This window comes from Sciurus carolinensis, chromosome 1 (genome assembly GCF_902686445.1).
Source record: "Sciurus carolinensis chromosome 1, mSciCar1.2, whole genome shotgun sequence".
Classification (NCBI taxonomy): domain Eukaryota; kingdom Metazoa; phylum Chordata; class Mammalia; order Rodentia; family Sciuridae; genus Sciurus; species Sciurus carolinensis.
The window spans coordinates 184217691-184239789 of record NC_062213.1 but is presented as its reverse complement, the minus strand read 5'-3'; the positions used below and the strand labels follow the sequence as shown (position 1 = coordinate 184239789).

The 22099-nt window shown below is 45.0% G+C and overlaps 1 pseudogene; it reads left to right on the top strand.

The window, feature by feature from the left end:
* The first annotated feature begins 18145 nt into the window (after nucleotides 1–18145).
* LOC124964886 (histone H3.3A-like) lies at nucleotides 18146–21386 on the top strand (annotated as a pseudogene).
* Nucleotides 21387–22099: the final 713 nt, after the last annotated feature.

Sequence of the window (22099 nt, the reverse complement as noted above, 5' to 3'; positions counted from 1 at the left end):
AGAAAAGCATCCAACGATGGCCAGTAAAACTGCCAGAGATTGAGGACCTACTGTGTGCCAGTGACTGTGTGCCTTGTGCAAACACTAATTCAATTACTAGATTTATAATAGATTTTAGAGACATTGTGACTCTGTGGTTCTGGGTGAGAGCCGGTAGTCGGCATTCCACTTCAGGGTCCCACATCTGAATCTCTGCAGGGCAGGGTAAGATTTGCACATCTAACAAAAAAAAGGGGGAGTAGATTTTAAAGATCGGGAAATACTACCCGGTTATTTCCTAGGTAACCTTCCAAAATGCTGACACAGCAATCTAGCACAGTGCCAAAGGGTCTGAGCCTCTAAGGTTTGACAGACTTGAGTTCGAATCCCATTTGTGTTACTCACCAGCTTTCTGACGGCGGACTATTTAACTCCCCGACCTCTGGTTTCTCATCCGTCAAATGCGTTGATAACAGAACCCACACCAGAAGGTTGCTGTGACCATGGAGTAAGACAAGGCCCATGCCCTGAACAAAGGTGCTTGACAGTTGGTGGCTCTTGGTTATCACGGAAGTGTTGAGCATGCTCATCACACCTGCCACTGGGAAGAAGGGGTGGCAGGCATCAGCACCACGCAGCACCCCATTTTACAGATGGGGAGCCTCCAGCCCAGAGTGGTAAATGGTGTCCCCAAGGCCCCATGATGTAGGAGTGCAGGCCAGAACCCAGAACCACGGGACAGTAAGTTTCCACTCAAGGCAGGCCTCCCGATAGCCGGCCCAGGACCTACGCCACTCGTCTCCCCACCAGAGAACCCAGCCTTGCATCTGGTGCATAACAGGGATCCACTGCCCTTCTGGAGAACTGGCTTGATTGGAGGCAGAGAGATGGAGCTCAAGACTTTCCAAAGACCCTTCCAGGAAACGGGCTTCAAAGATTTCAGCCACCTTCTGTCCAGATGCCTTGTCCAGATTCTGTGGCCAGCTACCACTATCGTTTGAGGCGGGAGGAAAACTGAAAAGGTATTCGTGGGCATCTTAAAGCCACTGCTGCAGCAACAGTAGCAAATAAGAATGGCGTGCTGGCCAAACAGCTTTAATTGGGTGATCCCATTACCAAGAGATGGGGCTCCCATAATGAGCATCTCTCTGACTGAACTTTCAAAGACATGACATGTGCATATTTGAAGACCTCTGAGTCTGCCTTGACCTCTTCACTGCAAGCATATGTATACACACACACACACACACACACACACACACACACACCCCTCCACCACACAACTTCTCTGCACGTTCCCACTCAAGGTGATTGACATCGCCTAATAAGTACAATACTTCTCTGCCGCAGCACCGCCCTTGCTAGGTGGCACTCAGTTAATGCACAACCCTGCCGGAAAGCTAATTTAAAAATTTTTAGAACATCTTGAAGGCGAAGAACAAGTGTCCGTGGACTTGCTGTAATATCTCTGCTTTGAAGGATTTGATCTCATGAATTCCCTGCCTCTCGTTCCTTCCTCGGCATTCAATCAGACTCGCCACCTCTACTTTGCCCGTTCGGACGTGCTGATGGACGACACAGGAGGACAGCTGTGGTTGACAACAATTAAGTGAACATTTTGAAACAGCTAATAGAGAGGATTTTAATTGCTCCCAGTACAAAGAAATGCCATGTGCCTGAGCCCCTAGATACGCCAATTACCCTGATTTGATCATCAGACATTATATACATTATCGAAACGCCACACTGTGCCCCCCAAACAGGTGCAATTGCTATGTACCAATTTAAAATATGCATTAATTGTAAAATTTTTAAATCGTTTGTTAAAAAGAAGTAGAAATAAGAGTAGAAATAAGAGTCAGGCACTAACTCTCTGCTTCCCACGGGACCCGCTAAATAGTGGCTAGAAGATGGGCTGTGACAGGCTCAGGTCTACGGGCGCACTGAGGAGAGGCCCCCAGCCAGCCCAGGGAAGCGGGGAAGGTTTCCTGCAGGATGAAGAGAACCGACAAAGGCAGAGCAGATGGGGAGAGCCATTCCAAATCTGTCCCTTCTCGTCCCACTTTCTCAGCCTTAATCCAGACCTTCTTTATACGGCCCTACAAGTATCACCAAAGCCACCTTCTCAACTGGGCTCCCTGGTTTCAGTGGCTTCATATGCTGCTGCCAGTCTGACCTAAGACACAAAGGTGCCGTCACACCTTTCCAGCATCCCCATCACCTTAAGAAATTACCTAATGTCACGATAAACACCCCAGCAAGAGAAACTTTTTGAGAATGCAACTCATAGTAAAGCCTTTCATTCATTTACTTCTAAATTCTCAGTACAATTAAGGTGTTGGTGTGTGATGGGCTGGCGTGTTGGGGAAATTTTCCACAAGTAGAAAATTTTAAAGAATAGACAGAGTTGAAAATTATAAAAAGACTTTAAAAATAAAAAAATTTCAGTCATCAACTAAAAGAATGAAACCAATATAATTATTCATTGTAAATGCTTCATTGCTCTCAAAAATCACAGGTTGAGCCCGGAACAACAGCATGTTCCTGTATTGCCAGTGACTCAGGGGACTGAAGCAGGAGGATAGCAAGTTTGAGGCCAGGCTTAGCAATTTAGTGAGACCCTGTCTCAAAATAAAAAATGAAAGGTCTGGATGTAACTCCATGCTAGAGCACGCTGGGTTCTATCCCTAGAATGAGGGGGAAAAAAAAACAAAACATAGGTTAGCATTTTTTGATATAATCATTTGAAAGTCAAGTTGAAAGGATGTTTATTTTGTCCGTGGTTTTCTGGATTTGATAGGCTGTGAGGCATCTCAAAGACATGGCGAGTAGAAACAGAAGATGTACATTATTGGCTGCGCTTTCTACACATTAGACTCATTTTTCAGTAACTACCAATTATACCAAAGAAGTTGTGGACATTTGCCTAGTAGATTTCCATATTCCACACGTCAATCTTTTTTTAAAATTTTTTTTTTTGCAAACAAATCAGAAGGTGTGGCATTTTTATATTTTGAACAAATGTGTTCAGAATCCTCTAGAACTCTTTATTTAGAAGATTTTTTAACACTTTAGAAAATTCCATTTCCAAGTCTTCGTAGAACACAGATATGAGAGTTTTTATAAGTGACACACTGACAGTATTTTAGGCAATAAGATCACATAATGGTGGAAACACTTCAAATGCCCATTTTTAAATGCTCTTTCTCTCCTGTAAACCTCTCCCCAAAGCAGTTCCCTTTCTTACTCTTTGTTAAAAATGTCGCCTTTACCTCAAAAGGGCAGGTTACAGATATTTACTTTTTTTGAAAATATCTAATAGCAACAGCTACCTGTCAGCAAATCACTGGAAAGGTCAGCAAATTTGGAAAACTCATCTTTTTGTAAAAGAAAATTATACCTCTCATGGTTAAGTTCAACAAGCTCACCAGAGACCCTCTGGGCAGTGCAAGATCACTGCTCTTCTCATTACAAATGTCCAGAGATTCTCCGCTTACAGTATCCTGCTCGGCATCCCCTGCGACTGCTATGTGGCTCCTCAGAGTGAAAGCACAGGAGATGTCTCTGGAGCCCTGTGTTGCGGTGGGTAGAGACTCCTGTTCTGTCCTTGGCAGACCTTACGCACCCTAGGAGACAAACGGCATCTTATGAGTAGATAATTGAGGGTAATGGTGTCACTTCATTTATTAAATACTGGTAAAGTTTAATGTCTTTGTCATTTTCAAAATGAGAACTAAAATCAAATAAAGACCTTGTTACTTTCTTCCCACTCTCCAATGGATATCTGGTGCCTTGCTGATGACTGGCACTTAGGAATGGGATCCTTCCGGTCCCCTTCCCGTTCAATGGTCCATCCGTGACAATCACAACTAGCATTTATTGAACACTTACTATGTACCACAACTGACCCACAGCCTTTGTATGGATCAGACCATTCAATCTCCATAAGCATTTTGTGGAATAAATACTATTATGATTCCCCTTCTCACAGGTGAGGAACTAAAGTCCAAGGAATTGAGTCTCTAACCCAACTTTTGAAGATTAGAAAGTGGTGGAGACAGGATTCAAACCCAGAGAGTTTGGCATCTGAGTCTACACTCAAGAGCCGTGCTATGGTTGCTCCACTTAAAAGGAGTTACTCCAAGTTCTGCACATCATGCCACGCTCTTTAATTGTCCCAGAAATTTGCAGATAAGTGTTCGTTTTGCCCAGACCAGTCTTTCAAGGTCAAGGTTTACTCTACTGAGCCTGCTGGAGGATGAGTTGTCTGGCCCACAATGATGGCCTTTTCTCGGCAGGCTGCTCCAAGCATATGGGAGTCAAGCTGGGTTGATCAGATCTCTTCTCTTGGGATTTGGAATTTCAAGGGAATGACACAGGAACCAGATAGGGAGGTGGTTTCTGGGGGTTAAGGAGAAGGGTATCATTGGAAAAGAATCAATAAATTGCTGCTCTCCAGAGAGTTCTTGAATTCCCAGAGCCAGTTCTGCCCCATAAGCTTGGTGATCAAGATCTTCTCTGACTTCCAAAAGAAATCCTACTGTCTTTCACTGAATTTACCCAAAATCCATTTTTATTTGCCTAAGTGAATAAAGCAGACCTAGCCAATCCACTGGGCTCCTGGAGTATTTTCCTACAGTGCATCTATCAGCACACTCTGAGGTCTTCCTTTCATTTGCAGGCTGTGGGTACCTTGAGTCTTCAGGCTTATTCCGTAAGTCTGGACTTTTGGTGCCTAGGACCATGTGACCCAGAACGGATGTCTACAAATGCTTGCTGAGCACATTCCCAGATGGGTGTATTTCCCAGGAGGAAGCCACACATTCGGACGCCTCCTTTGGTTGTGATCCATTCTCTCTGCACTGATGTTCACAGTTGGAACCTTGAAAACAACATCTCTGAAAAGAAAATGCAGGCTGGAATCATTAAAAGCATTAAAAAATAACCTTTACTGGTTGGAAATGTAATCCATTAATAGTGTACCTTGTACTAGAGAGCTAATGGGAGCCCACCAGAGCGGTATTAAAGAACTATGGGGATCTAGGGTCAATACTCCTTTTCCAAAATTGCTTTATCCCCCTGGTATGGGGAGCATACCAACTCTCCAGGGGCTGGCAGGAGGGGCACCAGATGGAGGGAAGGACTTAAGTTAGGGAAGAGGTGCATCCAGGAAATTCCACTTAACCGTCTTCCTGATAACACCCTGCAGGAGACTCCAGCCTGTCCCTCTTTGCTGTGACCAGCAGTCAGGAATTTTCTGGTCTCTGACCATGAACACTGCCAGTCATTGGCAAAAGTAGAGGTTTGGGGTGGAGGATGGGGGTGGAGCTGGCGCTAGAGTTTGGGGTTATAGTTATGCAGGACATCAGTGGTACACAAGGCTCAGACACAGCTAAGTCCCCAAGTCTCTCCCAATGACTGAAGGAGCCTCTGTATTTCCTGATTCATGGAGTCACTGGGTCCCCAGGTTGGAAAGACCTAAAAGGTCATCTTCGCTTGAGCACCTTGGTTGACAGATTTACCACCTCCCAGGGCTGACCACTCCATCTTGGAGAGCTCTGGCAATAGAATTGCTCTTCCTTGTGCCCAACCCAGGCCGGTTCTTCACTTCAATCAGAGCAGATCATGGGGTGACAGGGAGCAGACAGCCCCAGGTGAGGGCAATAGGAGGGACCATTGTCTATGGAGAATGCAAAAACAATAATGAAACCCACTAAAGTTGTTCTGCTTTTTATTATCACCATTCACCAGCAATTCTGAACAAGGTTAGTGGTAAAATATTCCTCTTTAACAAAAGCTTTTGTTGGTCAAATTCTAAATAATTGTTACAGTTACTGTTGAATTTTCATAAAAATAATGAATGTGGAATAAGCTTTCATTTAGCACATTTTTATTACTTATCCTTTAATGACATTGTGTTCTACATCGGTACTAATTTGGAGAAGTCCCAGTTATACAGTCGGTCCCCAACACATGCAAACTCAGCTCTATGTGTTCATTTGAAGAGTAAATTCTTAAGTTTTGGACCCGTTCCAGCTTGCTCTGAGCACAGTTCATGTCTCCAATTGCTATGGTGCTACATATCCCTGAGTTAAAATGGTAAATTCAAAATAAGCACTGTAATTGGTAAAGGCAGAAAATGAGTTACTTCAATTCTGACAATCTCTGTGAGCATTTGAAGTTTTTAAAATTTAGAACAGTGAACACCACAAAGTGCGATAGGGTTTTTTGGTCGTTGTTTTTGGTCAGTGCCATTTTTAGATCATCTGTACTGAATTTAAAGGATATCTTTATACTTGAAACTCATACTCCTTTTTAAATTGCTAATTGTTTTTGAACCGAAGAATTAATCAGGAAAATAAAACTGTGCTGTTATTATTTATTACGTTCACATTCTGTGGATATGTTTTCCCTTTGCTCCAAAGCTATACTACCATAATAAAAATATGAGTCCATCACTGTTTTCCTTTTTTATAATATTTGTTGGGTTATTTTACTGGTATGATTATGTATATTAACATTAGTAAAAATAAATTTTTCTCTGCTTTTCCTTTGTAGGATTATTGTTCCTTTTATGTTTATTACTGAAAATAATTATATGTATAGGGGAGGAGTGGTAGAAAAATAGACCTTTCCAAATGTCAGATGCACTGGGTGTGCACTGATTCTAGTCCCCTTCTCTGAGAACACCGCAGTTCATGGAGTGACTGAGTCCCCAGGTTGACATCTTCGCTTGAGCACCTTGGTTGACAGAAAATCTCCATCGCGTTCCCCTAGACTATTCTAGGTGGGTCATCCCCATCCTCAACATTTCTAACAAAACGGTCTTGGGTATTTTTTTTATTCTCACTATAAAGGTTATCCTTTATTGTATAACATACATGATCTCATTAAATCCTCTCTATAATTATTATGTTTTAGTTATTAGGTGTCCCCCAAAAGCTCATGGAAGAAAGTTTAGAGATGAAATGATTGAGTTATGAGGATTTAAACCTAATCAGTGCATTAATCCACTTGAATGGATGAGTTGGGTGGTAACTGCAGACAGGGTGTAGCTAGAGAAGCTGGGTTAATAGAGGCATGCCCTTGGTGTTTATATTTTGTCAGCTCCCCACCCCTCTCTCTCCTTGCTGGTACCGTGTCCTGAACCACTTTCCTCTGCACACTCTTCCACCATGATGTTCTGCCACACTTCAGGCCCAAGCAATGGAGCTGGCTATCTATGGACTGAGACCTCTGAAACTGTGAGCCCCCAAATAAACTTTTCATCCTTAAAATTATTCTTGTCACTCATACATTGCTGGTGGGGCTGGAAATTAGTGCAGCCACTCTGGAAAGCAGTGTGGAGACTCCTTAGAAAACTTGGAATGGAAACACCATTTGACCCAGCTATCCCACTCCTTGGCCTATACCCAAAGGACTTAAAATCAGCATACTACAGAGATACAGCCACATCAATGTTCACAGCTGCTCAGTTCACAATAGCCAGATTGTGGAACCAACCTAGATGTCCTTCAACTGATGAATGGATAAAGAAACTGTGGTATATATATACAAAGGAATATTACTCAGCCATAAAGAATGATAAAATTATGGCATTTGCAGGCAAATGGATGAAATTGGAGAATATCATGCTAAGTGAGATAAGCCAATCTCAAAAAAACAAAGGACGAATGATATCACTAATAAGTGGATGATGACACATAATGGGGGGTGGAAGGGGTTAGTGTTAGGGTTAGAGTTAGGGTTAGGGAAGGGGGCAAGAATGGAGGAAGGAAGGACTGTATAGAGGGAAAAGAGGGGTGGGAGGGGTGGGGGGGAAGGGAAAAAATAACAAAATGAATCAAACAGCATTACCCTATGTAAATTTATGATTATACAAATGGTATGCCTTTACGCCATGTACAAACAGAGAAACAACATGTATCCCATTTGTTTACAATAAAATAATAAAAAAAATAATAAACAAAAAAAATAAAATAAAATAAAAAATTTTTTAAAAAAATTATTCTTGTCAGGTATTTTAGTCACAGCAGCAAAAAAGCTGACCAAAGCAATAATTCTGTGAAGGATTATTGTTTGTCCCATTCTGTGACTAAGAATACTGAGGATCTTCATCTTTTCCCCCAGTGCCAGGGCTCAAATCCAGGACCTCACACAGGGTAGGCAGGCACTCTACCACTAACCTAGATCCTCGGCCCTGACACTGAGGATCAAAAGGACGCATTAACTTGCTCAAAACCAGACATTGGGTGTGTAACAGAAGATGGAAGTTAGGTATGCGTGACAGCAAACCCGTGTCCTTAACACTGTTCAATCCACACTACCCTCCGTAGTGTGTGGTTCAGTTTATCTGCCTTGCTCTTCCTCTGATGGCCTCCAAAAGTGAATACCACGTATCTTCCACATGCAGGACATGAAGGTTCAGCAGGGAGAGTCACCTTCATCCCAGAATCTGCTACATACTCACGCTGCCTCTGAGCTCATTGGTTTTATGGGCAGCTGCAGTAAACAGAATGGATCCCAGGAGGAGTTCAACTTGGGCCATGAAGATCCAGCATGTGATATTAGGATCCATAAGATCTGAAAGTGAGAAAAAGAGTAAACGCTGAGATTAAATGTGTTCCCCTGCATCATTCCATGAAGGGACAAAGCTCCCCAAGCCCAAAGAGAGGGTCTTGCAAAAGCCCCCACCTGAAGACAGTTCGGTGTCTGAAGAGCCCTGGTCTGGAGAGCAGAACCTGGGGCACAGAAGAGCTGAGCAGCAAACCAGGCACACAGCCTGACTCAGTGGGAATAAAGGGAGGCCAAGGCTGGGTCCCCTCGGGACAGACACAGCCCTGCAGTACTGAGAATGGTTTCTGCTCTTTTTTTTTTTTTTAACTATTTTATTATTTATTACAGTTTTTTAGTGGATATCCTAAATTCTTCAGAATTTTTCTTTTTTTATGTTTTTTTTAAATTTTATTGGTTTTTTTTAGTTATGCATGAGAGTAGAATCCATTTTGACATAAGTATAAAACATGGAATATATCTCAATTTAATTTAGTCTCTAGTACTTCTCCTGTCCTTTCCCTCTACTGATCATTCTGCCATTTACCCAGTTATTGTTTTAAATTAATTTTTTTGTAGAGGTACACAATGCTGAGATTGACTGTGGTATGTTCATATATTCACACAGGAAAGTTATGTCAGACTCATTCCACCATCTTTCCTTTTCCCATTACCCGTTTTCCTACATTACCTTTTGCCTACTCCACTGAACTTCAAGTTTTTTTTTTTTTTTTAACCCTCCCCTTTCTTGTGGTTTAGCTTCACCTACCGGATAAAACATTCAACCTTGGTTTTGGGGGATTGACTTATTTCACTTAGCATGATAGTCTCCAGACCCATCCACTTACCGACAAATGTCACAAAGACATTCTTCTAACAAAAGGTCGGAGGACTAGGCTGAAGGATTCCAGGTGCCCATGCCAGACCACCTCTACCCTTTCACTTCGGGGAGGCTCACAGAAATGCATCCAGATGCTACCACGAGCCCTTTCAGTCCTATGACTCCTTAAAATCTTGATTCTACATGATGATAGCTGAAACCACTTCCCCAAGGCCATTTGGTAGAGGATAAAGAACCCTGGACAACTTGCAGGACATTCTCTGTTTTCGTTATCCCTGGTATGAAGTGGTGGGGGCAGGACTGGCAGATCCAGGCAGTCTGAGCACCCAGGAGGACTCAGGTTCAAATCAGCTTGTTCTCTCATCTTGGGCTTCAGCTGACCTCCAGTCCTGCTTTAGACCCTGAGCCACCCATCCTAATCAAGAACATTTGACCTTAGCACAAATCTTGACATGAATTCTTGTTCAAGGTCACATTCAACCTAGCCATGGATCCAGGTTTTGAGATATTTAGAGTCTCAAATAAGTGATGTTTCTAATATCTATGGGGCATTGAGAATCAGCGGGATTCTCCAACTCCAGGCAACATGGAAGCATGGACAGACACTGTCTCTCCAGGGAAGAGCTCCATCCTATTGCCAGGAGTGAAGAATCAGGTATATCCCCCAGTGAAAGGGATAGGCAAGGGTTCCAGACAGCCAGTCTGAAGATCAGAGGCCTGGAGGAGCTCCAGACCTTGAAGAGTGTTAGAATGCTTTCCAAGCCTCCAGACAGAAGCGGGTCTTGTAATCTGCTCCCGTAAGGTGAAGTTGAGGGACTATCTTAGTCTGTTTTGTGCTGCTGTAACAGATTATCTATCTTTAGACCCTGAGCCACCCATCCTAATCAACAACATTTGACCTTAGCACAAGTCCTGACATGAATTCTTGTTCAAGTTCACTTCATTCAACCTAGCCATGGATCCAGGTTTTGAGATATTTAGAGTCTCAAATAAGTGATGTTTCTAATATCTATGGGGCATTGAGAATCAGCGGGATTCTCCAACTCCAACTCCGACTCCAACTGATAAAGAACCGAGATTTATTTCTTACATTTCTGGAAGTCAGCAAGTCCAAGGTCAAGGATCCCACATCTGGTGAGGGACTTCTTGCTATACCATCTCATGGTGGAAGGCAGGTGAGAAAGAGAGAAGGGAGCCAGATGTATCCTTTCATCAGAAACCTATTTCCATGGTAACCAACCTATTCTCAAGATAATAGCATTAATCCATTCACGAGGGTAGAGCCCCCATGACCTAGTCTTAAAGGTACCACTTCTCAAAACTACTGGGTTAGGTTTCTGACACATGAAATTTTGGGGACACATTCATGCCATCACAGTGGGATAGTTCATGGGCAAGCAATAACACCTCGCTCACTCATGGACAACCAGGTTCCTGCCTCCAAACCCACTGGGCCCCAGACCTAGGGCCATGAGACTAGAATAGACTTAAGCTAACAGAAATTGGCTTCTAACATGTAGGCCCAGGCAGGGTCTGGAGGGGCTGAGCTAAGGGGTGAGTGCCCTTGGATTCTCAAATGATCCAGGAAAGGAAGGAGCGGGGAGGTACATGATCACTCCCAAACACATTTGACTCAAGAAATTGCATCTCATCTATGGTGTCTGGCATAACAGGCCAGGCTCAAACTTTCCCAGCTTGACATGGCTTCCTGCTGGTGGCGTCCTTCCCGTTACTTGTATGTTAAGTGTGGGGAAACGAGAGAAAGATGACAAACACTGATTAACTGTAGCCCGAGCAGGGGGAGAAGTTTCTCTTCCTATCTCTCTTCCTCCCTCCCCTTCTCTCTCTCTCTCTCTCTGAAAAAGCACTGCTCTTTGTCCTAACCTATGGAACGGTGGGTTAATTGGCTTATAGAGCTGCTGAATATGGAACAGAGCCCTAATGGAGATTTAATCAAAGGAGACAGTTATGTCGAGTGAGGTGTAAAAGCCATTGAAGATGAATGGAGATGGATACAATTTTCCCCCCAGAGTTATTCAGAGCAATTTTAATAAAGTGCAAGTTTAACTATGGAATGGATTGTGTGACCAAGTGTCATTTGGCTGTAGGGCACGGCAGGGCAGGCAAAGGAAGGAGGACGTGGAAAGTCCCTTAGAGAAGGTGGAGGCTCTCTCTGCGTCACACGATGGGTGCAGGGCCAAAGCCTAATGCTTCCAGTCGAGTCTTCCTTCTGCTCTGTGGCTCATTTATGTGACTCATTTCAATGATGCTTTCTGTGTCCTCTGTGGTTTGTGGCCAGGAATCTCAGTGACTACAGCAGGACACTCACTGGGCCCAGATGGTGGCTACGATCTAGAGATCCATAAAGCCAACTGTGTACCTGACACCTTCACTTGGATCTCCACATCTTCCCTCTCAGCACCTCCACTCAGCCATTGGTGCCTGTTAAATTGTCATTTTGTCTGGAAAGACCTTCCTGATCCGCTCCTCTCTGTGTTTCTCTAAAGTCCTGTACACATGGGATTTCTTGATCGGTTTTTTCATTGTGTCTGCCATCACTGCTAGACTATGATCTCCCTGAAGCACACACACACACACACACACACACACACGAGTCTATTTCCTGGTGTTATCTTAGACACACTATTATGTAAATTGCTTCCTAACTCAGCAATAGGGCATGGACATCTTTCCATATGGCTGCATCTTGCCCCGTAACAAGCTCTCAAAGAGCTGCACTGTATTTCATTGTACGGATGTAACATAACTTATTTAACAAATCCTATATCTTTTTCTGCTATCAGAAACATCATTGAAAGGATCATTCTCCTACATATATGTTTTTTGAAAATGTGTCCAATTAACTCTCTCATAAATTCCTAGAGGGAAAATCATTGAGGTCAAAGTTTTGATATATATTTTCAAATTGCACTCCTAAAAAGTAAAAATGTGTGCTAATGTACACTCCCACAGATGCCGTCTGAGAGTGACTGTTTCCCTACAGCCTTTCCAGGTACTGTCAATCATGTTCATTTTTGCCAATCTGATGGGTAAAACTTGATGTTTCCATCTTGTTAAATTTGACAATTTAATAGTCCAGGAAAGGCCCCATCTAAGGAGATGATATAACTACATGTCTTGGCAGTACTTGTGAGGACTCTGGGAGCCCGTGTGGGGAAAGAAGGGCTTGCAGAGAGTTTTCCTGAAGAAGTGATCTTGGCTGAGGATCCAGCTCCCTGGAGGAAGAGACTAGCAGCCCAAACCGTGAAATCCCGGAGATGCAGTCAGATGTATCCTGGTTCATTTACTAGCAAATCCAAGGGGTCTTGGTGGGCTTTCTTCTGGTCACATGTTCTGGCATCTGCTGGGCATCTAAATCATAGATCTGAGAGGGTTATCTAAGCAAGTGTGAGGAGCAGGAGCAGTATACAGGTCAGGGAGATGGTATATCTTACAAGAGACAAGAGGTAGTGAGACAGAGATGTAGGAGCTTGAACAGCTGGTCTGGCTTATAGGGTTAGATAAAAGCAGCAGAGCAAAATCATAAACAAGGAATGAGACAAAAGACAGTTACACCCAAGGTACAGGCTATGAGGCTGTAGCCTGGTACCTTCTTGGGCACCCAGTGTCCCCTGCACGTTGGACATGCCAGATATACCGGCACTAATGATTTGAAGACTTTATTGACTAGGGACTCTGATGACTTCCAGGCTAAGCCCTCATTGACTCAGTGAAGGGCAGGTAGCAGAGCAGAAGCAGGGACATACTGTACTCCTGACAACTGGGTCTACAGAGCAAGGAGATACTTATTCCAGAAATTATCTAGAGGATTCCTTCCAACTTAGGCCCTTTCCAGTCAAAAGGAGGGAGCAGTGGTGGACACAATCATGCTCAAAGGAATGAATCTGAGCTAATGCTATTCCCACATGATGGGTGTCAAGTCCAAACCCTGGGTTTCAGGTTATCAATGACTCGGGAAGGCTTTGGCAAAATTCAGGGATCGTTTCTGACCTGGAGAGAACTGTGTTTGGTCCCTGTAATGGTTTGGATCTGTAACATTTCGACTACTTGTGTGTCAAAAACATGGTCCCCAGTGAAGTCAAGTTCAGAGGTGGGACTTTAAGGCAATGATTGGATCAAAAAAGTTGGAGGTCAGCTCATGGCCTAACAGGAGAAAGTGACGGGCACTCCATTGGTGGTGGTGTAACCTGTTGTGACATCAACTCTCCCATTTCCCCAGATGTTGAAGCCACCCTGAATCTGCTGGGATGACAGTATTCTCACCTTCCTTGAAAAAGAGCAGTGAGTTTGCTTCCTCTCCTGCCTCGTGTGCATAGTGGACAGAGTAGCGCCGGTACTGGTAACATCAGGATGTCCAGGACTTGCCCTCCACAGGGCAGCTGACCCAGCTTCAGAGAAAGATCCAGGGCTCCTGAATGGAAGAAAAGGAAGAGCCAGCCCTGACTCTGGGAAATCTACCACACCTCCCAGCTGGGATCATGCTCCCTGCCCTGTAGATTCTGTGTCTTGCTCTTTCTTCCAGTGGCTTCTTAATACATCTGAATAGATATTGAACTCAGGCTACTCCTCAGCTTCCTTTGAGCTAGGTTTATGAGTCACAACCACAGTCATGTGGCCTTTGCCCCTCCCTGCCTAGGCAAAGGGGCAGCATAGCACAGTGGTTAAGAGCATGAGCTTTCAGCTACACGACTGGGTTCAAGTCCTGGCTCTGCTACTAGGTAGCACTGTGACCGTGAATAAGCCATCTAACCTCCTTCTGTGTCTCTCTGAACTCAGTTCCATCATCTGCAAAATGAAAATAATAGTAGTATTGCTAGTAGTAGCAATACAGGAGTCTCTCAGTACCCTGTGAGGACAGATACTGAAGTCCCAAGTCCCTTAGAGCAAATGGTGTAGCATTTGCATATAACTTATTCACATCCTCCTGTACACTTTAAATCACTTCTAGGCCACTTATAGAACCTAACCGTTGTAAATACTATTTAAAGAGCTGTTATACTGTGCTTTTTAGGGAGTGACAAGGGAACGTCTCTCCGTGTTCAGCACAGTTGCGATATTTTCCAAATACTTTTGATCTGCAACTGGTCGAATCTATGGATGCAAAATCCACAGGGATGAGGGAAGACTGCCTTTGTAGACATGTAAAGATGAAATGAGTTAAAACACTTCAAGTCCCTAACTCGTGCCACACGCACAGTGAGTGCCATTTAACCAGTGGTGGTTGCTCTCCATATTGTCCCTCCCATCACCTGGTCAAGTGATATGACCCAATTGTGTAAGTAGAAAAAAAACAGCAGACCATTGGGTTACTTCTGTTATTTATTTCTATGAAAAACACTGTGTTCACTTTTCTGTATTAATAATGCAAGTAGCTCTGGGTCGCCGAGTGCCTACCATGTGTCTATCACTGTGCGTGCCTGTTTGATCCCCGTGTCAACTATGTTCCCGTCTGCACTTTACAGAGGCAGGAACTAGGCTCAGAGGAGTCAACTCCTTGGCCCAGAGTCACATAGCCAGTGAGAGTGCAGCCCGGGTCTGGCTGACTCCAAACTTTCCCACACTTTTGTGATTTCAGATGAGTTAAAAAGTGAGAACAGTCTGAGCAAAAGGCTCGCTCTCATCTGGGACTGTTTGGACATGGCAGTAGTTTCTATTCTCTCCTCATAATTGTCTCTTCCCCCTTCCTGTGAGCAGCCCTACTTCCTGCCCTTGGACATCAGACTCAACCACGTGACTTGCTTTGCTCTTATGGAGTAAGACGGGACTTACTCCACATCTGAGCAGGGCCTTTCAATGTGCTAGTTTAGCTCTCTCTCTCCTAAGCTTCTTTCTGTCCCTGCCATGAGAATAGCATGCTGCAGATGAGAGCTTCTCCTTCAGTCAGGGTCCCAGAATAATAGGAGATCAGTGGCACTGAGCCAAACCCAGCAGAGCCCAGAAGAACCAAGGACAGCTACTGCTGACCAGCCCCCCTCACACAATTCGAGCAGGAAATAAATGCTTGCTGCTGTAAGGCCTTGAGGTTTGGCAGGAGCAGGTGGAGGTTGTTGCCACAGGAAACGCTGGCTAATGCAGACATGGTCCCAGGGGCAGGGGACAGACCAGGTAGCCTCCTCTGTGAAGAGCAGATGTAGGGGAGGATAATCCAAGCTTGCCGATTTGCAAAATAACAATGCATCTAGTTGTAAAGGTGGGCTGTATAGCAGCCTGGTGCTTTGTTGTACATAATTAGTGATCTGAACATGTTCTCTAAATTGAAATAAGAATAGTGAAGTCACAGAGGACTCTGGGACGAGAGGAAGGAGGAAGTGGCCAAGGTATTTTGAGTTTCCCTTAACTCCTGGGTGGCTCCAGCAGACGCAGAGAACAAGCCCGGGTTGAAAGGTTTCGCCCTGGAGAAGAATGAGTTCGAGAACAGGGAGACAGGCAGGAGAAGCCACCAACACCCGTGGATTTGGTTCTGACAATGTCTGGGACCTCTTCCCGTGACAGGTACAATATAAAACTCCCAGTCACCCAGCAAGAGTGGAATCCAAGCATAGATCCTGAATTCTGACCAAGACCCCTCTTACCAAGACAAAATGCCCAGCATATAGAGCATATTGTCAGTACCTTGCACTTGGCTAGGACGGGACTGGCACAAGCCAGCTTTATGGAGACCTCCGTGTGCAGCTGGGTACTGGAGAATTCTTTTTAGGCTGTATTGTACATAAAAGTGAAGTAGAGTCTTTTGCAGGTGATGTTGATGGTGCCAGTGAAGGTGACTGTGCCCGATCCCATGCCAAGCCTGCTCTTAAACACTGGATAATCCCTCATGCTTCTGTCCTTAACATTTCTAGGGACAGGTGGTCCAGGCCTTTGGAGTATATGAGGTTTCCTGAGGACTCTGTGAGGCAGAGGAGAGGAAAGAAGCTCTGGGGCCACTTCATTAGGCTTCTCCTATTGGTCTTTGGCCAGCTGAGACCCAGGGAAAGGCTGCAATGCATGCGGTGGAGGTGTTTCCATGGCAACAGCAGGCAGCGCTGCTCTGGAGGCAAGGAGGGAGAGGGGGCAGGATGGGGAGGGCTTAGGGACATGGGAGAGGCCCTGAAGGAAGAGGAAGGGGCATGGGGGAAACCAAGAGAGGAGGGGAAATGGGGAGAGGGAGGGGAAAGAAGAATATGGGGAAAGAGAGAAGAAAAGTCAGAGGAAGGGGAGGAGGAGAAGTCACAGGAGGTTGACAGAAGCGGGAGGAGAAAAGACATGAGGGAGGAGTAAGAGGAGGCATGTGGAGAGGAAGAAAGGGAAGGAAGGAGCAAGAGGAACTGGGAAGGAGGAAGAAAGACAAAAGAGAGACTGTCTCTGACTTCATGCGCCAGGGGCAAGGGTGCCCATAGCCTCAGACACCACGACCACCCACGTGCAGCCCCTGCCTACCCCACATGACACAGTGGAATGTGCACCGGATCCAGCCCCGGAGACTTGCCCTCCAGCCGGCCTGGGCCCCTCAGTCCCTGTTAGGGGGTAGTAGGAAGTTTCCATAACAAGTTTGACATCTGACAGATTCTGCCTCTGGTCACATGATCCTGGGCAAACTGCTTAATTGCTGCAGACCTCAGTTTTCTTACACACACCAAAAGGAGACAATGGCTATATAGTGCCATTGTGGAATTAAATAAGACAGTGCATGTAAGGGCCTTAACATGGTATCTGGCACATGGTAAGCACTTAATAAACAAATTTTATTATTTTGTGGGTATGACTTGGTATGTTCATCAATATTTTGTCTCTGGACCAAAATACCTGATAAAAAGAACTTAAAAGAAGAAAGATTTTATTTTGGCTCACAGTTCCAGAGATTTTAATTCATGGTCATCTCTCTCCAAGGCAGAAGTATCATGGTGGAAGGGCACAGCAGAGGAAAGCTGCTCACAGCAGCTGGGGAACAGAAAGAGAGAGGAAGGGGTCAGAGAAAAAATAAAACCTTCCAGTGACACATCCCCAGTGACCTACTTCCTCTACCAAGGTCCCACCTCTCCCATGGTCCATTCAGCTCTCAGTGGGTTAATCCACTGAGGAGATCAGCATTCATCACTTCCCTGGAAGCCCCGCCTCCAAATACAAGAGGCTTCGGGGGACATTCCAGATTCAAACCATAACACATGGTCATTATTCAGCCTCTCTGAGATTCCATTTCCTCATCTGCAAAATAGATAAGCACCTCAAATGGTTCTTAATATGTATCATTGTAAGTGCTCAATAACTGTTAGTGATTAAAGTTATTCTCTGAATAATAAGAATAAACCTGATGGCGTACCTGGTCCTTTTTCAATACACATCGCCCAATGCCACTTGGGTTCACACTACTTGTGTGCAATAGACAGAAAAGCATTCTTTTTTTCCCATCGCATCTATACCTCAGGTCCAAGGGCGGCACCGAAAGCTTTACACCCAGGACAACGTCGAATTCTAGAAACAATCCTTCCGTGTAGGTATCACCTTCATTTTAGAGACAGAAATCCCAGGCATTGAGAGGTCAGTGAATTTGCCTGCCCCTTGCTGGTAAGTGTTAGAACTTGGACTTAAATGCAGATTGACAGGTGGTGGCATCATAGCTAATTAGAAACAGCTCATCGAATTTGGCCATTTTTGCCCCTAAACCACACTTCTTTTTTTTTAATTGAAATTAAATGTATTTTTTAACCGATACATAAAGACATAAACAGCATACGTACTAATGGAGTGCCGTGTCTCACTGTTGTGAGTTGGGCTATGAATCTCTCCAAGGAGAAGGAAGACATCTTGGGCCTCTGGGGACTCTCATCCACGCGCGACAACGCGTTGGACACGCACGGCCGGCCAGCCACCAGCGGGGCTTCTTGGGGTTTGTCCAAAGTCTGAAACAGAAGGTGCACACCTACAAGTGCCATCGACCATGGATTCACCAGTCACCACCAGACAAGCAACTGGCCACAGAAAGAGGAAGCAGGGAATTTAGATGTCTGCGTCGACTTTGTTTATGAAGAAGGAAGCTGGTGGAAGATTGTTCACCTCCCTTTGGATAAAACATAAAATAGCTTTGTGTTTGTTTTAAGAAATTGTGAGTGTGTGTGTGTGTGTGTGTGTGTGTGTGTGTGTGTGGTGTGATATTTTTGGAGAGAAAAGAGAACCTGAGAAATGAGGGAAAGAGAATGAAGAGGATAAGGAACGGAGAGAGACACAAAATACTGAAAGAAGATGCCAAAAGATGGGAGAAGAGAGAAAAACAGCGCCAGGGGACAAGAGAGAGAAAAATAGGGTGGGGGCGGGGGCAGGGAAAGAGTGACAGGTAAATAAACAGCCTGTGACAGAAAAACCTGTGAGAGAGATGGGCAGGGAAGCAGACACCAAAGGGACGGGAGCGAGAGGCGGAAACCTCCCTCCTTCTTTGGTGTTTGCACAGCTAGGGGAACGGTCCCCTCTCCTCCCCTCTCATCCACCCCGTTTTGGAAAGGAGGGCCGTCTTGACTCTGCATCCTCAACAGGCTACACTTGGCCAGCATCATTTGCAACATCGAGGTTTTAAATCAGAGCTGAAATTTGGCAGCATGAATGTCCTCGAAAACCTCTTTGCATTGTGAAACTAAAGAAATCTGAATTTTATATTCTGGGAATCAGAATCATTCCGTCTCTGCTCTCAAAGAAATGGGTGTTCTTATTGTCACATGTCACTCCTGTTGCTACTAATCTTTTGAAATATTGTTAAAAAAAAATTACTTTTGTTTTTGGCCGTGATGGTCCTGCTTCCGGTGGGCCTTACTTAGTAGGGTGGACTGGGTGTTTGTTCCAGAGGCATTTATGATGCACCTACTAGGTACAGGGCCAGGACTGAGCTGGACCGAAGCTCTGGGTCCACAGCCTTCACCACATGCTGTAATCATCCCCCAGAGGGCTGAGTCAGCAGCCCACCTCTCTCCAGATGACCCACACAAGGCCATCTTGCTTGTGTTCCCCAACTGCCCCCAAGGTCAGTCTGAGAAGCGAGCATCCCAGGGTGGAATGGGGCCTGAACCGAGGGCAAGCCTGTCCACAGCTCCTGATTTCTATGGTCTGTGGTGAAGGCAGGCGTGCTCTGGGCCCTGGCATAAGCTCCATAACTGCACATCTGAAGAGCCTGACGGGGAGGAGGGTGGCACCCATGGACGCGGCTTCAGAACGCCTCAGCTCCTCCCAACAAACTCTTCCCTCACGGTGCTCAGGTGAGGTGCCCACGCACCCTGGAGACCTTCTTTATTCAGTCCCTTACACAAGCTTCTGGCTTCCTATGCCTTTCTGCCCAAGGATGCTCTCTAGAGGCTGCAGGGTTAGTGCCTGATAGGCGACGCTCCAGGAGAGACCCTCAGTGAGACACAGGTGTGGGATCAATAAACAGCCCAGCGGGGTCACCTCTCATCTGGAAAATCCCAAAGTATGTTCTACACGGTCTCACAGATACCCCAGTAGGACCTAAATTACCCGCAGCGGTAACTCACTCACAGACTCGCCCCTTACAGCTCCAACTCCCTCTCACTCTCATTCCTTCACCTTCTACTTGGGATCAACAATCCAATAATCTCCTTGGACCTGAATTCTTATTTCATGGGAAAGCCCAAACGAAAACATCCTCACGTGAGCTCATCTAGCCCTCACAACAACCCCGGAGAGGCCTATCTGGTTGGCATTTTTGAAGACACCAACCTGTGTGCTCCCCATACCAAACGTGTAACAATTATGCCGGCGAGGTAGACTTGGTTACTGAGGCTGAGAAACACCCAATCTATTTCAAGATCTGGGCACTGGGAACATGCCCATGATCCCTGACCCCTGTTCTGTAAGGAAGAGCTTATAGGCCAGACCAAAGGAAGATGCTAAACCACAGGTCACGTGAATGAAGGTGTTACCATGTCAGGTGCTACAAGGACAAGGTACCTGGGGTTCTGAGAACGTAAAGGAGGACTTTTTGCCCTAGACAAGGGACCAGGGGACCTTCTCTGTGAAGGTGACACTTCAGTTGAGAGCAGAAGGAGTAGAATTTAACCAGGACTTAAGGTAAGAAAAAACACTGAGAGAAAAAAGAACAGCTTGAATAAATGATGGAACCGAGGCAAACCAAGGTTATGTCACACACGTACCAAATGGTTGGAAGAGGGTTTGACGTCAGATCCGCCTGACTCTGGGGTCCAAGCTCTTCCTGTTGCATGCAACTGGAGCAGAGTTGGGGGTGACTTGATACTCTCACTATTTATGTGATAAAAGGACTAACTACAAGCTTCCTTTAAATAGAAAACCCCCACAGGGCATTTAACAACTGCCTCAATCACAGAAGAGGGAATTACAATTGTGTGTGAATGTGTCTGCTGGTGTAAAGGGGAAGTGGCTGAAAGTGTACAGAGGGGCTGCTCTGAAATCACCCAGAAGTTGAGCATCTTCCCAAGCCCAGTTCACAGCATCTGCCACCAAGGGAGCACTCGCTTTTCAATTGTGTTCGCAGCTGCTTCCCACCACCGTCACTCGCTAACGCCAGCACTGCCTCTAGATCACGGAGCTCCAGCCAAAGGAGAAAGGGGGTAAATAAGGAGGTCTTTCTACCACGGCTCATACGAAGCAGACTGCCCGAAAATCAACCCGTGGCAAAGCTCCGAGGAAACAACTGCCTTCAAAAGTCCCTCGAAAGAGTGCGCCCTCTACTGGAGGGGTGAAGAAACCTCATGGTTACAGGCCTGGTACTGTGACAGTCTGTGAAATTAGACGCTATCAGAAGTCCCTTGAACTTCTGATTAGACATCTCCCCTTCCAGCATTTGGTGTGAGAAATGGCTCAGGACTTCAAAACAGATCTTCCAGAGTGCAGCTATTGGTGCTTTGCAGGAGGCAAGTGAGGCCTATCTGGTTGGCATTTTTGAAGACACCAACCTGTGTGCTCCCCATGCCAAACGTGTAACGGTTATGCCGAAGACATCCAGCTAGCACGCCGCATACGTGGAGAATGTGCTTAAGAATTCACTATGATGGGAAAATTTTCATTTTCAAAAAAAAAACTTTTTTTCTCTTCTTCCTGTTATTGGTAGTTCTGAACATGAGATATTTTTTCCCGTGGGGTCAAAAACGTACCTAAGTATATGATTGTGAGTGGAAAAATAGGGTACAGAAATCAGGTATTGGCCGTTTCCATTTTCATGTGTGTGTGAATTTTTAATATAAATGTGGAGATGTAAAGCATTAACACAAGTCAAAATGTTTCAGTGAACACGTTTCAGCAGCTCAACTTTACGACCATTACAAATAAAACTATTAAACTTTTCTGAAGAATGTCAGCATTTGGATTTTTTTTAAAACAAGTGCATTTCTTATTGACAGCAACTAAATGGTGTTGGTAGCATTTTTATCATACAGTAGATTCCATCCACTCACTGTACTTTCCAAACTGAGTTGTCCTACATGCAAGTACATGTTTTTAATGTTGTCTGTCTACTGTGCTGTTCCTGCAAGTTTGCTATAAAATACATTAAACTATTAAAAAAAAAAAGAAGAAGAAGAAGAAGACCTGGGGAGGGGAGTGGGGCTCTCCTGGGTGACAGATAGGTGGAGGGTTCTCAGGGTATCCAAGGTCATAGAACTTACTGTCATCTCAAAGCAGAGACCCAAAGAGTGCTTTAGCAAAGGAGGACAGCACTTAAGAATGGGAGAAAAGGAAGGTTATCTTCCTTTC